The 25,558-nt window shown below is 38.9% G+C and overlaps 1 protein-coding gene across 1 annotated transcript in view; it reads left to right on the top strand.

The window, feature by feature from the left end:
• The window catches only part of LOC133653910 (beta-1,4-galactosyltransferase 5-like), a 122,920-nt gene that overhangs the window by 1,618 nt on the left and 95,744 nt on the right, over window positions 1–25,558 (top strand). The window lies entirely within an intron of this gene.

Genomic DNA, 25,558 nt, shown 5'->3' with positions numbered 1-25,558 from the left:
GTCAGTTTTCTCCATGGGCTGATATCACCCTGATGCAGTGTTTATTGGTGTATAAAAAGGTTAATCCATGAGTCACAGGCTCATTGGCCTATATCACATTTCTTATGTCCATCTCAACACAGAGATGCCTGGAAGTCACAATTATTCCTTTCTGCTTGTATGGATCGTCCCCTGTCTTTTCTGTTTATGTGTGCGCATGAGCACCTGTGTCATCCATGTCCCTTTAAGCAGTTGGGTCTCATCCTTCGCTTGTGTGAGGCCTTTTAACTTAGGGCATGGTCCTTCCCATCACACATGTGAAGGGCCCATCACTTTTGCGGTTTTGATGATTATCCAAGTTGCTCCCAAACCCAAGTCACTTTACAGCAGCTGAACGGATAGATGCAAAGCATTGACTTTCACCTGGCTCTGCCCTTGACTGTTCTGTGGAACCACTAATCCAACATATTTTCAGAAAGTAGCGATGGAGGAAACACTGGGGGAAAAAACAACAACATGCTAGTAGTGCCTTTCCCATTTACTGCTGGAGTCAGCATTTGTTGGATATCCTGTTGTGCTGGCTGAGCAGGCACAGGCTCGCTAAGGTCGAGCTACTTTTAGATGTATCGAATAAACTTAAAACATTTTACTTAAGTTTACATTTTTAAACACAAAATGTATAGCTACCCTTGTTGGGGCAGGGAGTGATAGGCTATAATATACTTATTTATTCCACAATGGGGAAATGGCATCAATAAACAACACCAGGGAAACTTTGTTGCTGTTCCTCGCGTTTTACCTGCTGTGGACTACCTAATTAATAATTTCATCAAATGTCATATGGGAGACACATTAGTGACAGGTATAGCCTGTACAAGTCATATAAATGGCCAAATCCATCTTCTTGGTTGTTCAGTGCAGTTCTGTATTGGCCCTGTGGAGAACTGGGGTTAGTACAGAAACCCGGACGAAGACCAGCAGCAACAGTCGATTAATTATACATGGTAACCAAGAGCAATGCTGCTTCTCCATCTGTTACTAAAAGCGACTTTAGTTTTTTACACCCAGGGTGTCTGATGAAGATCCAACAGGAAAATTAGCTGGGGTTTGAAGGGAATTATATAATGCTGTGTGTGTATGCATGCGTGCATATACGTACATACATATTATTATATGTGTGTATATATCTATATACAGGGTATTCCATAGATTTTCCAAGATACCTGTGGTGGTGGTGAGGGCGTGGTTATGGGTGTGGCAGGGGCGCGGTCAATATGACATCACATTATTTGCTCTGATGCATATATTCTCTTTAAAAAGGCAAAAAAATGTATACATAGTGTCATGTTTGTGTTTGAAGGATGAGGCTGTTGATAGCAAGTGACTTAACTTTTAATGCTCCATGTTCTCAACAACATACATGTGTCTTTTATGCAGTCTTGTTCTACCACTTTATGTGGTACGGTAAGCAGCATACTAACCAGTACTGCCCCCTTGCGGTCATACCTGTAATAACATCTGATCATAACATCCCCCTTTTTCTAAGACAAAATGTATTGACCTAACTAATCACATTAGCAGGGTCAGTTATTTTAACAAATTCTCATTTAGTCTAACTCTGACACATATGTGCAGTATGAACAATTTCAAATTGCATAGGCTATCTCAAATCTGAGCCAATACTATTTATAACACTTTCACAACAATCAATATACATTTTGTTCAACATATTTAACATGCATATTGACTTTTCTTTGTTTACAAGTTCAGTCTATCAGGCCTTTTGATTTCTCTTGTGGACCTTCTTAACTCAGGTTCATATGGAGTAGGCGTTTTACAGTCAGCGTTACAGTCCATAACAGGTGTGGGTATTACCTGAGATTCACCACAAGTTACACTGAGCTCACCAACAGTCCCTTGAGGAGTCTTTAACCGACTGCGACGATTGCGTCTGAGGATTTGTCCATCATCAGTTCTCACCGTGTACGATCTTGGAGCAACTTCTTGCAGGACTGTTGCTTTTGTACTCCATCCATCAGTATCCTCAATCCTGACTGTGTTGTTGGTAGTCAGTGGAGGAAGACGCTTGGTTGTTTTGTCATAAAATGACTTTTGCATCATCTTCTGTTGTCGTAGTTTATGTTCAATCTTTGAGGGATTATTTTGCTTTATTATATTGTTTGAATGACTCGGCAAAGTTGTTCGTAGCTTCCTCTTCATCAGCAGTTCAGCTGGTGATAGTCCGCACTGAAGAGGTGATGCTCTGTAGCTCAATAAAGCCAGATACGGATCCAAGTCACTGTCAGCTGCTTTCTTTAGGAGTTGCTTTAGAATGTGAACTCCTTTTTCCGCTTGCCCGTTTGATTGTGCATAATGTGGGCTTGACGTCACATGCTGGAAATCATATTGCACCGTAAACTTCTGCCATTCTTTGCTGCTGAAGCATGGGCCGTTGTCGCTCACTACAGTGTGTGGAATGCCATGCCTAGTGAATATAGATTTAGCATGTGTTATTACACAAGTTGACGTTAAGCCTGCTAGTAGCGCCATTTCAGGGAAGTTTGAGTAGTAATCTACTACCACTAAATAGTCTTTACCTCGGAGATGAAACAAGTCCATTCCTACTTTGTGCCATGGTGCGGTTGGCACCTCAGCAACCACCATAGGCTCTTTGCTCTGCTTGTTCCTGTGTTTCTGGCATGTTTCACATTTATTTATGAGTGTTTCAATGTCTTTGTTCACTCCGGGCCAGAAAACCGACTCTCTCGCCCTCCTTTTGCATTTTTCAATGCCGAGATGGCCTTCATGTATCCTGTGCAAAATGTCCATTCTCAAAGCCTGTGGAATAACAATTCTGCCCTTTTTCAACAGCAGTCCATCCACAGTACTGAGCTCACCTCTGACGTGATAAAATTGTGGACATGAGCCAGCCGGCCATCCCTCATCCATGTTCCTCATGACATGTTGTAACTCAGAATCCGTTGCTGTAGCCTCAGCGATTTGTCTTGACTTTGTGTCTGACACAGGCAGCGTAGCAGACACCATGTTCACATGACACTGTATGTCCTCATTTGTTGCACTCACACTGTCGCCTGTAGTTGCTCTGGATAGGGCATCAGCAAGGATTAGGTGTTTACCTGGAGTATATATCAGTTCAAAATCATACCTTTGCATTTTCATCATCAACCGTTGAATCCGCGGTGACATTTCATTCAGATTCTTTTTGATGATGGCAACCAGCGGTCGGTGATCAGTTTCAACTGTGAAGGACGGCAGGCCGTACACATAGCTATGAAACCGCTCCAAACCATATGCCAGTCCCAAACATTCTTTTTCGATCTGAGCGTACCGACATTCCGATTTTGTCATAGCCCGAGATGCATAGGCTACCGGTTTCCAGTGCTCACCCTCAGCCTGGAGTAGAACGGCACCAATACCATCTTTGGAAGCATCGGTTGACACTTTTATCCTCTTTGTGTGGTCATAAAATGACAACACAGGTGCTGTAGTCAGTGTGTTCTTGAGTTTTTGCCACTCATGCTCATGTTTCACTGTCCATTTAAAATCACAGTCCTTGTGCAGAAGCTCTCGTATGCAAGATGTCTTTGCTGTCAAATTGGGAATGAATTTACCTATAAAATTGACCATCCCCATGATGCGTAGCACACCGGTTTTGTCTGTGGGCCTTGGCATGTTCTGTATTGCACACATTTTTTCTTGATCTGGTTGGACACCACGTGCAGACAGCTTGTCTCCAAGGAAAAGGATCTCCTGAACACCAAACTCACATGTACTCTTGTTTAGTTTTAGTCCATACTTTTTTATGCGTTCCATAACTCTGTTTAGTCTCTCATTGTGCTCTTGGGCTGTGGATCCCCATATGATGATGTCATCAATGTAGACTCGAACTCCACCCAAGCCCTTGATGATCTGCTCCATCGCTCTGTGAAATATTTCAGGTGCTGACTTTATTCCAAAAGGCAGTCTGAGAAAACAGTGTCTGCCAAAGGGCGTATTAAAGGTACAGTACATTGTGCTGCTTTCACTCAGTTTCAGCTGCCAGAAACCTTGTGAGGCGTCAAGCTTTGTGAAGTAGCTGGCACCTGACATTTCACTGATGATCTCTTCACGTGTAGGTATTTGATAATGTTCACGCTTAATGCTCTCATTTAGATCTTTAGGGTCCATACATATTCTCATCTCACCATTCTTTTTCTTTGTGATGACCATTGAGTTGACCCAGTCTGTAGGCTCATTAACCTTTTTGATCACCCCCAGCATGATCATTCTGTCGAGTTCTTTCTTTAGGCTGTCTTTCAGTGGGGCTGGAACTCTGCGTGCTGCATGCACAACTGGTTGGGCATCTTCTTTCAATTGTATTTTATATGTGAAGGGCAAAACACCAAAACCCTTGAAAACATCTGAAAAGTTCTGAACAATTGTTTCCATAGAGTAATTTTTTGGGATAATGCTATACACTCTTTTCACAAGTGCTAGTTCTTCACAGGCTCTGTCACCCAGAAGTGATTCACGTCTCTCATTCACAACAAAGAAGCATAGGTGGTGCACTTTTCCTTTAACTGTGACACTCAGCCTGCATGTGCCCAAACATTTAATTGGTTGTCCATTGTAGTCTTTAAGTCCAGATTCTTTTCTTTTTATTTGTGGCTTGTTTTTCATTGCCTTTACATCACACATGCTTATGAGATTTGCTTTTGCACCCGTGTCCAATCTCATGGTGACTACAGTCCCATTTATCAGTAGAGGAGCTATCCATTTATCTTCTTCATTGTCTGGTTTACTTATTTGTTCACTTTCCAAATTTACCATGCCAACAAAGAACGTGTCACTGAGATCAGGCTCATCTACTATGTTTACAGTTTTTCCTTTCTTCCCCTCTTTCCATTTGGAGAAGCACTGTTTAGCAAAATTATTCTTGCCTTGGCAACTTGAGCATTGCTTACCAAACGCTGGACATTGTCGGGGCTTGTGCTTTGTGCCGCAGCGCTTGCAGCTTATCATCACGTCCTCCGACTGCCGTGCAGGCCGGGTCTGTGTGCGCTGTCTCCGCTGGTACGACACTGCTCCTACCGCTGCCGCGTTGACGCTCTGCGCCGAGGCGACTGCAGACATCTCGCTGAACGTCCTCACGTGCTTTTGGGACAGCTCACTCGCCTGGCAGATCTTAATGGCTCCCGCCAGCGTCAACTCCATCTCTCGTAGTAGCCTCTCTCTGACCTTTTTATCCTCCACGCCGAAGACTATCTGGTCCCGGATCATGGAGTCCTTCAGCGTCACGAAGTTGCAGGACTGCGCCTTTAGCCGCAAGTCCGTCAGGAAGCTATTAAATGGCTCATGCTGCCGCTACGTACGAGACCGAAACCTGTACCTTTCGTACGTCTCGTTCTTCTTCGGAGAACAGTGAGCGTCAAATTTGCTAAGCACTACATCCAACTTTCCATTATCGTCAGGAGTGTCAAACACAAACGTGTTAAATACTTCTATGGCCTGTGGCCCTGCTATTTTTAGCAGCAGCGCTACCTTTCTCGCCTCCGGCTTTGTCTCGTGTCCCATAGCCGCAATGTACAGGTGAAACTGCTGTTTGAAGGTGCGCCAGTTCTCGTCGACATTCCCCGTTAGTTTCAAACTCTCCGGTGATTTTAAATCCATGTCGTCAAGTCGAGTTTACTCCTGGTACCATGTCATGTTCGTGTTTGAAGGATGAGGCTGTTGATAGCAAGTGACTTAACTTTTAATGCTCCACGTTCTCAACAACATACATGTGTCTTTTATGCAGTCTTGTTCTACCACTTTATGTGGTACGGTAAGCAGCATACTAACCAGTACTGCCCCCTAGCGGTCATACCTGTAATAACATCTGATCATAACACATAGATTTAAAACAAATCTGATATTATGGTATTAACATACAAAACCCAAAAACAGTTATGTTGGCACGTTGTGTAAATCGTAAATAAAGACAGAATACAATGATTTTGCAAATCCTTTTCAACATATATTCAATTGAATACACTGCAAAGACAAGAGACTTAACGTTCGAACTGGTAAACGTTGTTATTTTTTGCAAATATTAGCTCATTTGGAATTTGATCCCTGCAACATGTTTCAAAAAAGCTGGAACAAGTGACAAAAAAGACTGAGAAAGTTGAGGAATGCTCATCAAATACTTATTTGAAACGTCCCACAGGTGACCAGGCAAATTGGGAACAGGTGGGTGCAATGATTGGGTATAAAAGCAGCTTCCATGAAATGCTCAGTCATTCATAAACAAGGATGGGGCGAGGGTCACCACTTTGTGAACAAATGCGTGGGCAAATTGTCAAACAGTTTAAGAACAACATTTCTCAACGAACTATTGCAAGCAATTTAGGGATTTCACCATCTAAGGTCTGTAATATCATCAAAACTGGTTCAGAGAATCTGGAGAAATCACATCACGTAACATTGAATGCCCGTGACCTTCGATCCCTCAGGCGGTACTGCATCAAAAACCGACATCAGTCTGTAAAGGTTATCACCACATGGGCTCGGGAACACTTCAGAAAACCACTGTTGGTAACTACAGTTTGTCGCTACATCTGTAAGTGCAAGTTAAAACAACTACTATACAAAGCGAAAGCCATTCATCAACAACACCCAGAAACGCCGCCGGCTTCGCTGGGCCCGAGCTTATCTAAGATGGACTGATGCAAAGTGGAAAAATGTTCTGTGGTATGACGAGTCCACATTTCAAATTGTTTTTGGAAACTGTGGACGTCGTGTCCTCTGGACTAAAAAGAGGAAAAGAACCATCCGGACTGTTATAGGCGCAAAGTTCAAAAGCCAGCATCTGTGACGGTGTGGGGGTGTATTCGTGCCAAAGGCATGGGTAACTTACACATCTGTGATGGCACCATTAATGCTGAAAGGTACATACAGGTTTTGGAGCAACATACTCGTATGTTGCCATCCAAGCAATGTCATTTTCATGGACGCCCCTGCTTATTTCAGCAAGACCATGCCAAGCCACATTCTGCACGTGTTACAACAGCGTCAGTGTTTCCCACACATTCATTTATTTGTGGCGGCCCGCCACAAAAGAATTACGTCCGCCACGACTCGGATTTTCTTGATTTTTATTTTCGGGATTTGAATGCATTTATTTTGAAAGGACAGCTGGAGAGAGACGGGGGAGGGGGCAGTGAGGGCGAGAGGGGGGATTGACGCAGAGCAGAGCGACTATTAGGTGGGATCGTTTTGTATATTTGTTCTTGCTTATAATCGTTTTCCTCCATTTTTCAATTGTTGCTGCTAATTGTACGATGTACTTTGCTGAAAATCCTTTTTTTCTTGGGATTTGTCCAATACAGTTAGCCGCTCTTTTTTAAATTTAAAAATAAATCTAGCATCTATTTCTGGTGTTATTGACGACTGTATTTGTGTTTGGAGTCTCTTTACTTCTGTTGCTCCATTTCCGCGATAAAAAGCCAGCTGCAGAGAACCTGACGTCACACTTGCTTTAAAAGCAGCCAGTGTCATCTTAAATTTTGAAGACGCTGTACGCGCGGTTATATTTCGGATGCATTGCGGACATTCTGCCTCCGATCCAGACAGTATTGTAGTTATGGATTACTTCATGACAACATTCGGTTTTGGCAGCGCTGTTCAGGTCTTTTTTGGGGGGCCAAATTTTCGGTGCATCACTAGTCAATAGTGCGCAAATAGTAAACTATATATTTTTAAATATATGTATCCATTCATACTGTAACTTCCTGCTGGAGTTGATGTGTATGTTAGTGTGTTATGATGTTCATTTTTCCCATAGTCTGTGAACACACCGTGTCGGTGGAGAATGAGGAAGTGTCGCGTGTCTAGGAGTAAAACACGGAAACAGTTGTGTGTGCACGGGGAAATACTTGATGGAATTGGGCCAGTTGTTTGCCTAAGACTGGCAATACACGCTTAAACGAGTGTCAGACTTTGTGTGTCTTCTTTTGGACGCTACAATACATTATATTACTTTACTTTGTTTTCACGTAAAAAAAAACAATTTTTTAAGGTGTAGTGGCTAATATGTTGCTGTGGCACATCAAATACATTAAGGGGAAACCCTGGTATATGTGTGTGGGTCAATTTTAGGGGAAACACATTTTTTCCACATATTAGATGCACCTGACTATAAGCCGCAGATATATTCGTTGTGAAGTGACTTATATACACATAAATATTCTGTAAATGTTTATTTATTTACAATTGTTTCCAAAAGGTGCCTGTAACACAGCAGTAAAATGTCTGATAAAACAAAACAGACGTCATCTAGCTCTCCAATCAGCTAAGAGACTCCATACCTCCACAGTGACGTTTTGGTGAGTTTATTGAGGAATTTGTGAAACTGAAACAATACAAAAATAATGCCCTGGTAAATCAATGATACTAACACACACACTCTTAAACGTGTTAGCATATTAGCTAATGCTATCAACGCTAGCGTCATTACATTACGATAGATCAAACAAATATGCATGAAAACCATCCTGCAGACGTCACACGTGGGAGGGTTTAGTAGGTATAAACAGTTTTAGTTACACTGTAAAACTTGCAAATGTTGCTTGGAGTGATTAATGAAAAATCCATACTAGTCGAAACGCTATGGACGGCTAGAAGACTGAACAGCACTCTACTTCCGGTTTGAAAGCACTTAATGGAAGGACACTGCAGCACCTACAGTGAGCAAACTCGTCCAAAAGATTTAGCTGGATGTAATTTGACAATTGGTGCTTTAAGTGCCTTAAAATTACTCCTGGTTCCTTAAGTAAGTGATAGTGCTTCGATATAGTGACATATTATATATTTTTTAGACTGTAGATTCTATCAAATTTTGGTCAACTGGAAAATCAGTGTTCATTTCATTATGGCTGAGCATGATATATATCTTTGTAAGTAATTGCTAAGTCAGCAATGGTTAAAAGATAAGCAAGAATGCAATAAGGACGGGGGGAGGGTTGCAGCTGAGAATGAAGCTCCACTTCCTTGTGTTTTGTACACAGGGGAGTTCATTTAGCAAACCTGAGCAAGGCTTCCTTCCTATGCTGGGTGGCTTCAGTGCAGAATGTCCCACTTTCCCAGTTCAGTTCAATTGTCTCTCCCCTTTTATACTCCTGTCTTTTCCCATTCGTCTGCCATCACACACACGCACACATTGGCATCCCTGCCTCCCTGTGTTGCTCCAGAGCATGGATGCTGACTGATGCAGGCTGTGGATGCAGGCCACAGCTGGGCCCGATTTGCAGTTTATTTAATTTAAAAGATGAGAATCCCATTGGTGCAAAACGAGGGAAGACACAGGTTCTATTTATAAGGTTGAACACAGATGCGCGCACACACACCTCCACACCCAGGGAGAGCAGAGGAGACAAGCCAGGTGGTTCTCTTTTGTCCCAGGAGAGCAGGCTCATTCTACCGTCTGAATGGGAGTGTGTGGGTGTAATACATCTATCTGAATATGCGGCTATGTACATGCTGTTGCAGATATCTTACCAGAGGCACAAACATGGAGACCTGAAATATATTATTACCCCTATAAATAATTTACAGCACTGATACTACGACTCCCAGCATGCACTGGTATGATAAACATGTCTCTGCACCTCATGTTGACATCTATAGACCTGTGCCTGTGTCAACCCACTGTTTCATGACATCAGCGTGGCTGCCATCTTGCGGCAGTGCTGATCGGCGTGTCAACCAGTACAAGGCTGAATCCCAATTCTCCTCTTTTATCCTCCTCCCTTCGTCTTACCCCGAGCCCTCGCCATTTGAAGCAGAGGGCCATGATGCAGTGATGGGAAAACACGCCCTGAGAAATGAGACACCATTTGTTTCCCGCTACTTTATCAACCCAAGCCGCTTAAGAGCAATGACATACACAGTAACATACTACACTAACACTATGATCTACTACGTTATATTAGTTATGAGACATATAATAAGCTATAAAGAGCGAACGTCACAGGACAGTACTTAGAAGTTACAGTATGTGAAATGTTTTTTTTTCATATTATACAAAAATTGCTTAAAAAAATTAAAACAACTTTCTAAACATTGCTAATTTTAATTTTGAATGTATATTAGATGTCTAATCATTCATGAAATGTATTAACATTTAGTGAAGTCAGTTTGCCGCTAGTCTGATATCATAGTTTACTAGCTACAGCTGCTTGAGCTCGCTCATATGACAAGTGATCTTAGAAAACAAAAATCAAAACATGACAATATTTACGTGGAGTAGCGTAATATTAAATACCTGATAAGACACTAGTTTATTTACTATGAAAATCATTTTTTACAATTATTTTTTACATTTATGTGCTTTTGACTCAGCCTTCTTCTCGTAACACTTGGTTGAAAGCTTGGCCAGGACCACTCTTCGTTTTGAGGGCTATACACCTCTTGACACTTTAGCCTGGTGTATACTCTTGCGTCAAGTAACTTGTGTAGGCGGCACTGTCTCGACCCATCCCCGTCTGCGTAGCTTTGCGTAGTCAGCTTTTGCAGAGGGGGTCCCTGACCACAAGAAAGCAGATTTATACCTGAAATGCACAAATTATTGTATGAAATAAAGCAACAGTGATTAAACATTTGCATGAAAACGGATATTGTGTACTTAATATATCGGTGCACTCTAAAAATATTTATTTAATTTTTATTTTTCTTATCATGTTATTGTGTTTAGAAGAAAGTCACAAAGTACGAGTCCGACACTCTTTTTAACTTTTATTGCCAAACATCAGTAACACATTACCATACACATTAACACCATTATGTCGGTAAAACAGTTAATTAACAGTTGTGTTTATTTACAAATACATGATAGCTTTCTCTTGTCCTGTGTCCCGAACGGCCAAATAGCGTTGCAAATAATAATGGCGTTCTCGACTTGTTCGGAAGTTGCACAGTCCATCTTCACAAAGGTATTTTCCTCTGATTTATAAGTAAAACGTCCATTAAAGGTAAACTGATGTTACTTAATGATTAGTTCCAGTGTAGACAAAGATGTCGATCGATGTGGTTGTCGTCACTATTTACAAGAAGGACATATTTAGTCAACGACATCACCTTCAGGTGACACTGGCCCTTAGTGTTTTGGAAGAGAATTACAAGTCTGGCACGCCACACCTTGTGTGTGTGTGACAATCATTGGCACTTTAACTTTAACTTTAACCACCCCACACGGAATAACTATAAATCAAACAAGATATCGTCAGAGGGACGCAAGCTACGTGACGTGAGAGTATATTCCAGCCTTTGGCTTACCTTACCTTAAACTTTCAAGTGCTTGGAGCACAATCGTTTGACATGAACGCACAAAACAGAGAGGGAAATGCTAAGACAAGGGGTAAGGGGGAGAATTGGAATTCATTCAGCCTGAAAGTTAACGTGACAGTGACATGTTTTATAAATAGATAGCACTAATGTCCACATTTACGTGGCTGTCAAAAATGGTTGTATTTATAGATCTATAGTTATTAAACTATCATACTTACACCAGCAAGAGGCACTACAGCATACAGTCTCCTTTTGGAGAAGTTACATGATGTAATCCATGAAAAATATATGAATAACTATTAATTTCGAAACCATATTTTTCTGACTTTAAGGCGCACTTTAAATCCTTTCATTTTCTCAAAAATCGACAGTGTGCCTAATGTACAGAATAATTCTGGTTGTGCTTACTGACCTCAAAGCCATTTTATTTTGGATCATGGTATAATGATAAGTGTGACCAGTAGATGGCAGTCCCACCTAAGAGATATGTGTAGACTGCAAGATGATCCCGGTAAACAACACCAAAACTTTAAATGTTCCATTGAGAATATAGAACATTACACACGGCGCTCAAAAATCTGTCAAAATGTTTTAGTACGACTTTGGTAAGCTATGAAGCCGCACCGCTTGATGGATTGTTGAGATTACAGCTACCGTAGTCAGACGTACTGCTTCAACAGCCATTCCATCCATTCATTTTCTGCCGCTTGTCCCATACGAGTATTATTATGGCGTGTGTATAAGGACCGCGCAATGGCAACTATTAGCAGACATATTATCTGGCCTTTTGTTTCACAATATTATGCAACACCAACTTTTCTTACCTTCTGGTACCTGCTGATGTGTATTTGGGATATGCAAAAGTTCTGAAAATGTGTGCGCGTCCGCCATTATAGTTTGTGCCGACGACGTAGTCAATAAGCTTCTTCTTTTTCGCTATCTTCTTGTTGTGGGGCATTCATCCTCCGCTGTTGCCATTTCTAATATAACGCTTAAAGTTGTAACTTATATCTCGCTATGGAAGTGCTAAAAACTGCCAGTGTAGTGGGTTTAGATAATTCACCCACAGAACTTTAGTTATTAGAGAGTTCGGTTCTTCACGGGACAAATTTCCGGCGTTGTTGTTGCACTAATGAGCCACAGATGAGGAGATGCTGCTCCGTTATTAATTTAAGAAAAGTCTGAATGTCATTAAAACAGTTAGCTCTATCTTTTGACACTTCATTGATTCCCATCCTCACGCTACACCGGTGCAACAAAGATGATGGGGAGAAGACGCTGTCGAAGTGGAGCCACTTAAATAAGACCACCCACAAAATGGCGCATCCTGAAGGGTTAGTCTGTAAAACATAATCCATCCAACATTTTGACCAAAAAACCACCATTACATGTTATGTAGACCACAAGGAAGGTGTTCTAAATAAAATAAAAAATCATAATATGACCCCTTTAATGCGCCTTATAATCCAGTGTGCCTTTTGTATGAAAATAGACCTGAATAGACCTGACCATCGGCAGTGGGCCCTATAATCCTGCACCCTATGGTCTGAAAAATACAGTAAGTTACCTGTACATCAGTGCTTGATACGGAACCCAGTGTAGTTGAGTTTAGTGGGGACAATGCACAGAGACATTAAGCTCAAAAACAGATATGTTCTTCACCAGACTCCAGCTAAACAGCTAGTTTCTATCTACAGTCCCTGGTTACATGAATACAATATACAATAATATGCAATCAAATCACAACAATAGAGATATACAATAGCATGTGATCAAATTGATAACAGTCAGAAAATTCCCTCTTGTCACTCTGCTCCGCAACTCTAGCAGGTGCCGGTCTTTTTCAGTATTTTGGGTGGACATTCACCACTTTCACCAGCTCCGGGAAGGCTTTACGTTGAAGCTTAACATTTGACTTCTCGGTTGTTGAAAAGTCTTTTGTCATCTTTTTCTTTGGCCCAATGCTGTTGCTGGGCAATGATGTCGTAGCAACATCATCTGTTAGACTAGCCATAGGTAGGGCTGCTTGATTAAAGCTAAAATATCAATCACGATCAGGGTTTCCCCTAGACTCCCAAGATACCTGTGGCGGTTGGGGCGTGGTTATGGACATGGTCATCATGACGTAATCGAATAATTTGCATTATCTGCTACGATGATACATTTCTTTAAAAAAAAAAAAATCACTAATGTCTTTTACAATTGACTCTCCTAGTTGTATCCTGCTTCTAAATGTGTTTTTTGACCCCTGTGCAGCACTTTGTGAAACTTTTATTGTTTTATTAAATGTGCTGTATAAATAAAGTGGATTAGTCAGGCTGGGGGACGCCACCTCTTCTTCTGCTCCGCTTTACTGTGGTGTCCCCCAGGGATCCATTCTAAGCCCCATCCTGTTTTCCTTGTACATTCTCCCTCTTGGAGAGATTTTTAAGAAACATGGAGTGTCTTATCACTTTTATGCAGATGACTGCCAAATGTATATGCCAATTTCAAAAGGCCACAGGCCCCTGACACCCCTTCTCAACTGTCTATGTGATGTCAAGGCTTGGTTAGCCCAGGATTTTTTAATAATGAATGAGGGAAAAACGGAAATTTCAGTTTTTGGTCCGGCCCTCACTGACTTGGGACCATTGCAAAATCATGTGCGTCCCAAAGTCACCAGCCTTGGCGTCACTATAGACAGCGATTTTAAATTTGACAAGTCAATGGCGTTTTAAAATCGTGTTTTTATCATCTTCGTCTTTTAGCAAAGGTAAAACCATTTTTATCTTTTAACCTTTTTGAACAAGTCGTGCATGCTTTTATTTCAAGTCGCCTGGACTACTGCAATGCACTTTATGCTGGCATTAGCCAAAAAGCTCTCTCCCGGTTGCAGTTAGTCCAGAACGCGGCAGCACGACTTTTAACAGGGGCCAGGAAACGTGAGCATATAACCCCAATTCTTCGGAGTTTGCACTGGCTCCCTGTTCATTTTAGAATTGATTTTAAATCCTTGCTGTTTGTTTTTAAAGCTTTACATGGACTGGCACCTCAGTATATCTCGGACCTCATCCAAATTTACACTCCTGCGCGCGCTCTGAGGTCCGAGAGCCAGCCCCAGCTTGTGGTGCCCAGGACGAGACTTAAAACCAGGGGAGACAGGGCCTTCTCTGTGGTCGGCCCTAAACTCTGGAACACTCTGCCCCTCCATATTCAAACTGCTCCCACAGTGGAGTGTTTTAAGTCTCGTCTTAAGACCCACTTTTTTTCTTTGGCTTTTAACACTACGTGAGTTGTGTGGTCTTCTGTCCTCTGTTGTCCTGTGTGGTTAGGGTTAGGGTTATAAATTTTGATGTCTATTTTACTGTTTTAATTGGTTTTACCCTTTAAAATCGTTTTTAATCATATTTATTTTTTATATTGTCTCTGTATTGGTTTTCTATTCATTTATTCTTTGTTTTTATTCAGTCATTGGTGTAGCATAATATTGTTTTTAATATTGTTTTTAATATCGTGTTTAATATTGTTTTTAATATTGTTTTTAACATGGCTGTGCAGCACTTTGGAAACATTCTTGTTGTGTAAATGTGCTATATAAATAAAGTGGATTGGATTGGATTGGATAGATTGGATAAAAAGGCTAACAAATGTATATATGCATTTAAAAACAAATCCGTTATTATTATTTAGTATTAACATATATTTTTATATGGTTTTGCCATGTTTTTAATTGCAGGGCTTGAATTTAACCGCGGCAAGTGCAGCGACCGCCAAAATGCCCTAAAAAATTGACCAGCATGGGCGGCAAGAACATGCCGTGACTGCCCTTGATGTTTTACTTGTCAATGGATGAGGGATGTAACGGTAAATGGTATGATGATAATTTGCGATAAAATTCCAGACGGTTAGTAATACTGTCAAATATTTTAATTACCGAAAAACCGTCATTTATTTATGCATTTTAGGCAACACAAAGTCAGGCGCACGCACACTAGCGTCGTTTGGCTTGATAATCATGGCAAACTAACTACACTGACTTTGCTCTGGAGATTTCCCCTCGGAGTAAATGAAGCGAAGCGCTTGGTATAATGTAATTTTGCCCTTGCTTCCCGGTGTGCGTTTAAGAGCACACTGCTGTTAAATGGCGACAGGTGTGGACAATATTGGAGACAGACGCACTTATTTATCCCCACACTAAAAGTGTACAGCGAAGGAGAAAAACTTTTTGATGTTGCTTTTATTTTCTCAATACAGCGTCCATCAGCTGCTGTGACTGAGAGTTAATGAGGTGAGGAAACATGCAGCAGGTGATATGTCAGGAACGTTGTCACAACTTGTTTATAAAGTCTTTAGTTTGTTGACTGCGATGCTCACTCGTCCTTTATTTAAATTTAAACTGTATAAGTGTTCAAATAACATCAGTACTCGCTGACATGTTTTGTCATCTCATCGAATTGAACGCAGGCTGTGAAGATTGTGTATTCGACGTGAGGGGTGTCACTCCTGTTTTTTTGTTGTTGGCCAAACTGTTGTACTGAACCACTAGGAGGTGTTGGAGAAGAACAAAGCTTGTTTATTAGACTTTGTCTTCATTAGCCAAACTGCTTTGTGTTTTATTTGGATATCAAAAAGTAAATGCCATGTTTTTTTTTTTACAGTACTTGTGTTTTTTTCATGTCACAAAGGTATTACTTCAAAAACCATTCATGTGATACAGCATTTTGTTAATGTTTTATGGTATATAGTTAATTCCTATACGATGTATATCTGCTCAAAATCTTAATGGATCCCTCCCGATACAGTATCTACATGTACATATAAATGTACATAACTTAAAATAATAATAATAATTAAAAACAAATCCCTCTATCAAAATGTAAAAATAGAGATAAAGGCATCATGTAATGACAAAAAGCTGACAAGTTGATATTATTAAAGAATTTAAAAAACCTTAATATTTGTCTTTAAATATATGGATAATGTTTATCTACAGCATTTTTATTAGACATTACACATGACATGATGGTATTACGTTCACACCCCAACACTGCTTTAACTAACAATCAGTAATCATGATTTCAATATTTATAACAATAATCTTAATTATTACTTTGGCCATAATTGGCAGCCTTAGATCTCATATATGAACACTATTTTATCTATATGGACAAAAAGTGCAGTTACGTCTTATGGCCATCAGGTGCCATCTTTCAAAATTCTTATATTTAAGTCTTTTTTGGTGGTCGAGTTTTCGGTACATCACTTGTCAATAGTGTGAAAATAATAGGCCATATATATATATATATATATATATATATATATATATATATATATATATATATATATATATATATATATATATATATATATATATACACACACTACCGTTCAAAAGTTTGGGGTCACATTGAAATGTCCTTATTTTTGAAGGAAAAGCACTGTACTTTTCAATGAAGATAACTTTCAACTAGTCTTAACTTTAAAGAAATACACTCTATACATTGCTAATGTGGTAAATGACTATTCTAGCTGCAAATGTCTGGTTTTTGGTGCAATATCTACATAGGTGTATAGAGGCCCATTTCCAGCAACTATCACTCCAGTGTTCTAATGGTACAATGTGTTTGCTCATTGGCTCAGAAGGCTAATTGATGATCAGAAAACCCTTGTGCAATCATGTTCACACATCTGAAAACAGTTTAGCTCATTACAGAAGCTACAAAACTGACCTTCCTTTCAGCAGATTGAGTTTCTGGAGCATCACATTTGTGGGGTCAATTAAACGCTCAAAATGGCCAGAAAAAGAGAACTTTCTTCTGAAACTCGACAGTCTATTCTTGTTCTTAGAAATTAAGGCTATTCCACAAAATTGTTTGGGTGACCCCAAACTTTTGAACGGTAGTGTATATATATATATATATATATATATATATATATATATATATATATATATATATATATATACTGTATATATATATATATATATATATATATATATATATATATATATATATATATATATATATATATATATATATATATACTGTATATATATATATATATACTGTATATATATATATATATATATATATATATATATATATATATATATATATATATATATATATATATATATATACTGTATATATATATATATATACTGTATATATATATATATATATATATATATATATATATATATATATATATATACTGTGTATATATATATATATATATATATATATATATATATATATATATATATACTGTATATATATATATATATACAGTATATATATATATATATATATATATATATATATATATACAGTATATATATATATATATATATATATATATATATATATATATATATATATATATATATATATATCCATTCCTACTGTAACGACCTGTTGGCGGTAATGCTTTATGTTTCATGTGGTTTGCATTTGAAGTTAGTTTTTCCCATGTTTTCAAACACACCATCCATGCCTGAAAGGTGATTGGCTGAGAATGAGGAAGTGTTGTGTGTCTGGGGAGGTGTAGACTCTTGAAGACAAAAGTGTTTGCACGTGAGGTAGAGTAAAACCTGTTGGAATTGTGACGTTTGATATCATTAAATTGGTAATAAAAGTTACAAATAGCGTCTGACTTTGTGTAATTTCTTCTGGGGGCTACAATGTATTATATTACTTTAAGTTAGTTTTCAAGTAAAGAAAACCCTTTATTTTCAAGGTGTGGGGATTATGACAATGCCGTGGCGGTCCGCCACATTCTATTACATTAAGGGGAAACCCTGCCGATTATTTTTTATCAGTATTTAAGTCACGATTATTAATCATGATTATTCATTCTGTAATGTAAAACATTTGTATTGCACTTTCTTTTTTTAAACCAAAAGGAACAAGGTTTCCATTTAAAAGTACAAATTAACATTTAAATATTCATATGTAATAGAATAACATTTACAATAGACAAATGAGCAACTACAAATAAATATGCCGTTGCAGAGTCCAATCATAATGTGCAAAAAAGTGAAAATATAAGACTAATATGCCTGAAAGGTACACACTACAAGGAACAGTACTGCTCAAAGAATTAATAGGACACATGTGTTTGGCCAAATAAAACATGATTGCTTATTTTATTCTGGCGCATCTTTGACTACGTTTACACTGCAGGACAAAGTGGCCCAAATCAGATTTTTTTTAAATCAAATTTTTTTTCAGCTGATTGTTTACACTGCAAGAAAAATTTGATTTTTATCAGACTCCAGTGTAAACGCACACATGCCCTAATATGGCCTCGAAGTCATTTGCACGCGCACTTCGATAAAGTAAAAACAAAGGAATTTTACCGGGAGAAAGTCACTACTACTACAAAATAAAATAAAAGTCGCAATAACTTTTAAAATGGGTGTTTTTTACGTGAAATTAAATGGAAGTAATATAATGTATGAATAATATATATGGGAGGATTGTAATCTTTTTATGGCTGTTAAGTAGAGGAGACACGGACATCAGCATGGATCTACAGGAGCTTTTTTCCCCCAACTCACATGTAAGCTAATGCGCCACAGCGTCACTTTCGGTCTTTAAACAATCGCTATTCCTTCGGAATCAAAATATATATTCATACATTACATATAGCCTATTATTTGCGCACTGTTGACAAGTGATGCACCAATAATTTCGTCGTCTTGTGATGAAATATTCATTTCCGCTGGTGACTGCGTCTTTACCCGTGTACATTAGCGACGTAGCTTGCCCACCGCTGACGAAAAAGTCACATTCACGTCGCATTGCGTTTAGACTGCAGTCAAATTTGAAAAGATCAGATTCCAATCAGATTCAGGACTACTCCAAATGTGGCTGAATCTGATGCCAAAGATCAGATTTGAAAAACTGTGTTACTTGAGGGCAAAAAAGTTAGATTTGGTATGCAGTGTGAACGGGACCTTTGAGAGGTGGATGGTAACGGGGTCCCTTGCTACACAAACTATACTTTGGGAAACCCTGCTTCGGTGGCTGTTCTTTGGGCTGTTAAGTGCGCATGGTGGCCTGCTCTGTGAGCAACCGTACATTTGTATTTGTATTGTTAGCTTCACGTTGCGGGTTAAGGAAAAAGGGGAGTGTTGTTAATGCTTAAATATTTTACCGCAACTTGATTTGTCTGGATGTGCACACAAAGCAACGCAGCTATTCGGGGATAAATGTTGTGGTGTGTCTTGGTTTATCGGCACGGGAGTATTACTGGGTTTAGGAGAACAAGCGGGTTGGTGACAAGAGAACACTGAGGTGTGCGGTCATCTACCGGGTTAAAATGCGTGCCTGTTAGTCACTCTCTGGGAGGGGAAGGCACCGATGTTGGTTGGCGAACAGATGTTTTAGCTTCACACCTCCAAAAGCTGCAGCCTTTTCCGTGTCACTCTGCTCCTGATGCCTCAAGCACTGTTAAAGGGCAAGTTAACTTTTTTTTTAGGAATTTTGCCTATCGTTCACAATCTTTATGAGAGACAATAAAACACAGGTATTTTTTTTTTTTTTTTTTTGCATTCTAATTTGTAACAGTAGTTTGTAGTTGGCTTGCAATGCTTTTAATGGGAGCAAGCCATTTTGCCTCTAAATCACTCTAAAAATGCATCCAAAACCCGCCAACAATACACATTTACGTTCCGTAACCTGTATAACAACCAAGCTGTAGTGACATCGTTATTGTAAAAGCATACACAGAGGAACGGTTTTTCTAGCATAGTAACACATCACCTTGCTCACAGAGACACTTACACTGCTAACTAAGGCCTTAAGAAAGAGGAAAGCTAGATTGTGCATCAGCAGCTGAATCTCTTTTGAGTTGGTAATGCACAATACAATGCAATAGGACACCAATCTCTACTCGTTGAAAAACATGAACAATCATATTACAGTGTCTGTGAAGTATCAGCCCACATTTCATATTTTGTTAGTACACAGCTATCTCAACAGTTTGTGGTTGTACTAACAAGCATGATGGCTTAATTCTTAAACTAAATTTAACCTTTAGTAGGACTTCACACACAATAGTCAATATTTACAAAACTGAAAAGTACAGTAGTTTCATGACTAACACAAAAAACATTAGTAGGTTTTCTTTCATTTTTACATAATTTATATGTAGGAAATGCCTTCCAAAGCATCCTAGAAATGAAAAAAATCTCTTCAACTTCAGGGGGCATTAAACTAAAAGGACCCCTTTTGAACCCTGGCTGTTATTTTTCAATTCCTTTATTTTACATTTTTCAATTCCTTTTATTTTCCCTCACTGGGATCCCTGTTAATATTCTAACTGACCTTTTTAACATGGTTAGTGAGTAAAGTGTACTTTTGTAGTTATTTCCACATATTTTTACACAATATGGTAACGCTAGTGAGCAGTAGAGAATGTGGAAGGAATTTTGTTGGTCCAGTACATCCATCCATCCATCCATTTTCTACCGCTTGTCCCATTTGGGGTAGCGGGGGGCGCTGGAGCCTATCTCAGCTGTTTTCGGGCAGAAGGCGGGTTATACCCTGGACAAGTCGCCACCTTCGTCTATCTGTGGTCTAAGTACATCTTTTGCTTTATTCATTATTGATGATATTTCTTGCCACCTTATGTTGTATGTTTATATGAGATTTATTGTACTTTTTTATGAGATTTCCAGTTCATTTCATCATCCAGTATGACACCCAAAATGTGGTTTATTTTACTCTGACAATGTCTACTCTATTTATTTGTATTTGTGTTTGAATTTCTCTTTTACTCTTACCAAATACCATTATTTTTGTTTTACTGCGATTCAAAGATAGTCTTTTTTTATGAAACCATCTCTTAATTTGTTAATATGATCTGTTACTATTTGTGTTAGCTTCTGTGTGTTCTCTCTTGAACAAAACAGTTGTGTCATCTGCAAATAATATTAACTTTTGAGTCCCTAATTTTTACAAATGTAATTTATATTGAGATTAACCAAATTTGGTTCCAGTATTAATCCCTGGGGTATGCCTCAAGACATACTTAGCGTTGTAGATGTGTGTTTGCCTGGCGTCATAAATGGTTTCCTATTGGTAAAGTAACTTCTTACCCAGTTTAAGGCCAGCCCTCCTTTGCCACACCATTCTAATTTGTTTATTAAGATATTATGATTGCACACTGTTTACAATATATTGCCTTGATAATCTTTTCCATTATTTACAAACCCTGTTTCCATATGAGTTGGGAAATTGTGTTAGATGTAATTATAAACGGAATACAATGATTTGCAAATCCTTTTCAACCCATATTCAATTGAATGCACAACAAAGACAAGATATTTGATGTTCAAACTCATAAACTTTATTTTTTTTTTGCAAATAATAATTAACTTAGAGTTTCATGGCTGCAACACGTGCCAAAGTATTTGGGAAAGGGCATGTTCACCACTGTGTTACATGGCCTTTCCTTTTAACAACACTCAGTAAACATTTGTGAACTGAGGAGACACATTTTTTAAGCTTCTCAGGTGGAATTCTTTCCCATTCTTGATTGATTTACAGCTTAAGTTGTTCAACAGTCCGGGGGTCTCCGTTGTGGTATTTTAGGCTTCATAATGCGCCACACATTTTCAATGGGAGACAGGTCTGGACTACAGGCAGGCCAGTCTAGTACCCGCACTCTTTTACTACGAAGCCACGTTGATGTAACACGTGGCTTGGCATTGTCTTGCTGAAATAAGCAGGGGCGTCCATGGTAACATTGCTTGGATGGCAACATATGTTGCTCCAAAACCTGTATGTACCTTTCAGCATTAATGGCGCCTTCACAGATGTGTAAGTTACCCATGTCTTGGGCACTAATACACCCCCATACCATCACAGATGCTGGCTTTTCAACTTTGCGCCTATAACAATCCAGATGGTTCTTTTCCTCTTTGGTCCGGAGGACACAACGTCCACAGTTTCCAAAAATAATTTGAAATGTGGACTCGTCAGACCACAGAACACTTTTCCACTTTGTAGCAGTCCATCTCAGATGAGCTCAGGCCCAGCAAAGCCGACGGCGTTTCTGGGTGTTGTTGATAAACGGTTTTCGCCTTGCATTGGAGAGTTTTAACTTGCACTTACAGATGTAGCGACCAACTGTAGTTACTGACAGTGGGTTTCTGAAGTGTTCCTGAGCCCATGTGGTGATATCCTTTACACACTGATGTCGCTTGTTGATGCAGTACAGCCTGAGGGATCGAAGGTCACGGGCTTAGCTGCTTACGTGCAGTGATTTCTCCAGATTCTCGGAACCTTTTGATGATATTACGGACCGTAGATGGTGAAATCCCTAAATTCCTTGCAATAGCTGGTTGAGAAAGGTTTTTCTTAAACTGTTCAACAATTTGCTCACGCGTTTGTTGACAAAGTGGTGACCCTCTCCCCATCCTTGTTTGTGAATGACTGAGCATTTCATGGAATCTACTTTTATACCCAATCATGGCACCCACCTGTTCCCAATTTGCCTGTTCACCTGTGGGATGTTCCAAATAAGTGTTTGATGAACATTCCTCAACTTTATCAGTATTTATTGCCACCTTTCCCAACTTCTTTGTCACGTGTTGCTGGCATCAAATTCTAAAGTTAATGATTATTTGCAACAAAAAAAAAAGTTTATCAGTTTGAACATCAAATATGTTGTCTTTGTAGCATATTCAACTGAATATGGGTTGAAAATGATTTGCAAATCATTGTATTCCGTTTATATTTACATCTAACACAATTTCCCAACTCGTATGGAAACGGGGTTTGTAGAAAAATGGCATCGATGTTGAGATGTTGGCTTTGTATCCATAATGGTTCTCTGCAAATGTTTCACTTTTATTTATGAATATGTTCAATGTTTTTGTTTTTCAATAATTTTAGGAAGTTGTGGAAGTAAGGAAACGTGTATATAGTTTGTAAAATAGTGTTTGCTCCCGTTTTATTAATCGGTACAACTTTTGCTATTTTCATTGTGTTTGAGAATTTGCCTTTTTGAAACAACAGTTTGCTGATATACGTTGAAGGTTCCGAGATCTCTTCAATAACCATTTTTATTTTTTACATATCAACTCCATTACAATCAGTAGAGGTCTTGGATTTAAATGTATTCAAAATGTTGATTATTTTATCTTCTGTCACATACATGAGGAACATCTAGTTTGGATTTCTGTCTATGGTATCATTTAAGTCCTCAACTAACCCAGGACCTGGAGCCTTTTGCTTTAGATTTTGTCCAACGTTTACGAATAAGTTATTATCGAGATGTCGTGGCTCGCTTGATAGAGCGGCCGTGCCAGCAACTTGAGGGTTCCAGGTTCGATCCCTGCTTCCGCCATCCTAGTCACTGCCGTTGTGTCCTTGGGCAAGACACTTTACCCACCTGCTCCCAGTGCCACCCACACTGGTTTAAATGTAGCTTAAAATATATAGATAGTGGGTTTCACTATGTAAAGCGCGCTGAGTCTTTAGAGAAAAGCGCTATATAAATATAATTCACTTCACACAATTCACATAAATCTTTCAACTACTTTGTTCATATTGTAATTTTTAACATTTCTGTTTGAGAGGTATCGAGAGTAATCCTTCTTTGCACAATTTTTAATGATACTATTTAGTATGATCCATGTTGCTGTTATTTTTGTTATTATCTAATAAATTATTAATATTTCCTTCATGCTTGTAATATGCTAGTTACATTGTTTTATGTTGTGTACTTATTTTTTGCCTCTCTAGATCTTTGTGTTATAAATGTTCTATACAATGTATTCTTCTTGTTACAAGCATTTTTCAATCCCAATGTCATCAATGGATGATTATTTGTCTTCTTACTAAGTTGTTTACATGGACAATGTTTGTCATAAAGCATCATGAATGTCTTTAAAAACTTGACCATATCTATATAATTTTCATAATTTGCTCTTTTATGTCCTTTGTGTTCTTTAATGTTGATTGAAACTTTTATTAGTAGATTGTACAGTACAGTACATATTCCGTACAGTTGACCACTAAATGGTAACACTCGAATAAGTTTTTCAACTTGTTTAAGTCGGGGTCCACGTTAATCAATTCATGGTACAAATATATAATATCAGCATAATACAATTATCACACAAGTTAATCATCAGAGTATATACATTGAATTATTTACATTATTTACAATCTGGGGTTGGGATGTGGAGGGGGGTGGGGGGGGGGTTAGGTTTGGTTGATATCAGCACTTCAGTCATCAACAATTGCATCATCTGAGAAATGGACATTGAAACAGTGTAGTTCTGACTTCGTAGGATATGTACAGCAAGCAGTGAACATAGTGAGTTCAGAAAGCATAAGAACAAGTATACTGTAAAAAAAAATTCTGTAAAGAAACGGTCATCTACTGGCAGCTACGGCTGCCAAACGAAAACCATAAAATTAAAGTAAAACATTGTAAAACCATTTACAGAAACTTCATGAAACGTTTTGCGGAAAAATGTCGTAATTTTACAGATTTTTACTAAATTATTAAAATCAACCACCTTTAATAAAGTGACGATGCAAACAGTTCTGCAGAAAAATACCTTTATTCTACAGAGTTTTTCCAAATTATTACGATCAAACACCTTTAATGAAGTGACAATGCTGGCAGTTGCACAGAAAAATACCATTATTTTACAGATTTTTTCTGAATTGTTAAGATCAACCACCTTTAATAAAGTGACGATGCAAACAGTTCTGCTGAAAAATACCTTTATTCTACAGCATGGGTGTCAAATTTGGCCCGCCGTGTGATTTCACTTGGCCCTTGAGGCGATATCAAATTAACACTAAAGCTGGCCCGCCGATTATATATTGTGGCGGTGCCGCAGTAACACCGCATATTCCAATACTTGCCAACCCTCCCAGGATTCTTCCATACTTCAACACCCCTCCCGAAAATTGTCAGGTCTGCTTTTCATCCAGTCCAACGAGTGCTGGCCCAGTCACATTACATGTGCGGCTTCTGTACGCACACACAAGTGAATGCAACGCATACTTCATCTTCAGCGATACAGGTTACACTGACAGTAGCCGAATAAAAAAACTTTAACACTGTTAGAAATATACGCCACACTGTGAATCCACACCTAACAAGAATGACAAACACATTTCGGGAGAACATCCGCACGGTAACACAATATAAACACAACAGAACAAATACCCAGAATCCTTTGCAGCACTAACCCTTCCGAGACGCTACAAGGTGTGTGTGTGGGGTGGGGCGGAGGTTTGGT

The sequence above is a fragment of the Entelurus aequoreus genome, linkage group LG07 (assembly GCF_033978785.1).
Source record: "Entelurus aequoreus isolate RoL-2023_Sb linkage group LG07, RoL_Eaeq_v1.1, whole genome shotgun sequence".
Lineage (NCBI taxonomy): Eukaryota > Metazoa > Chordata > Actinopteri > Syngnathiformes > Syngnathidae > Entelurus > Entelurus aequoreus.
Note: the sequence above shows the minus strand (reverse complement) of the source record. Positions and strands in the feature narration are given on the sequence as shown.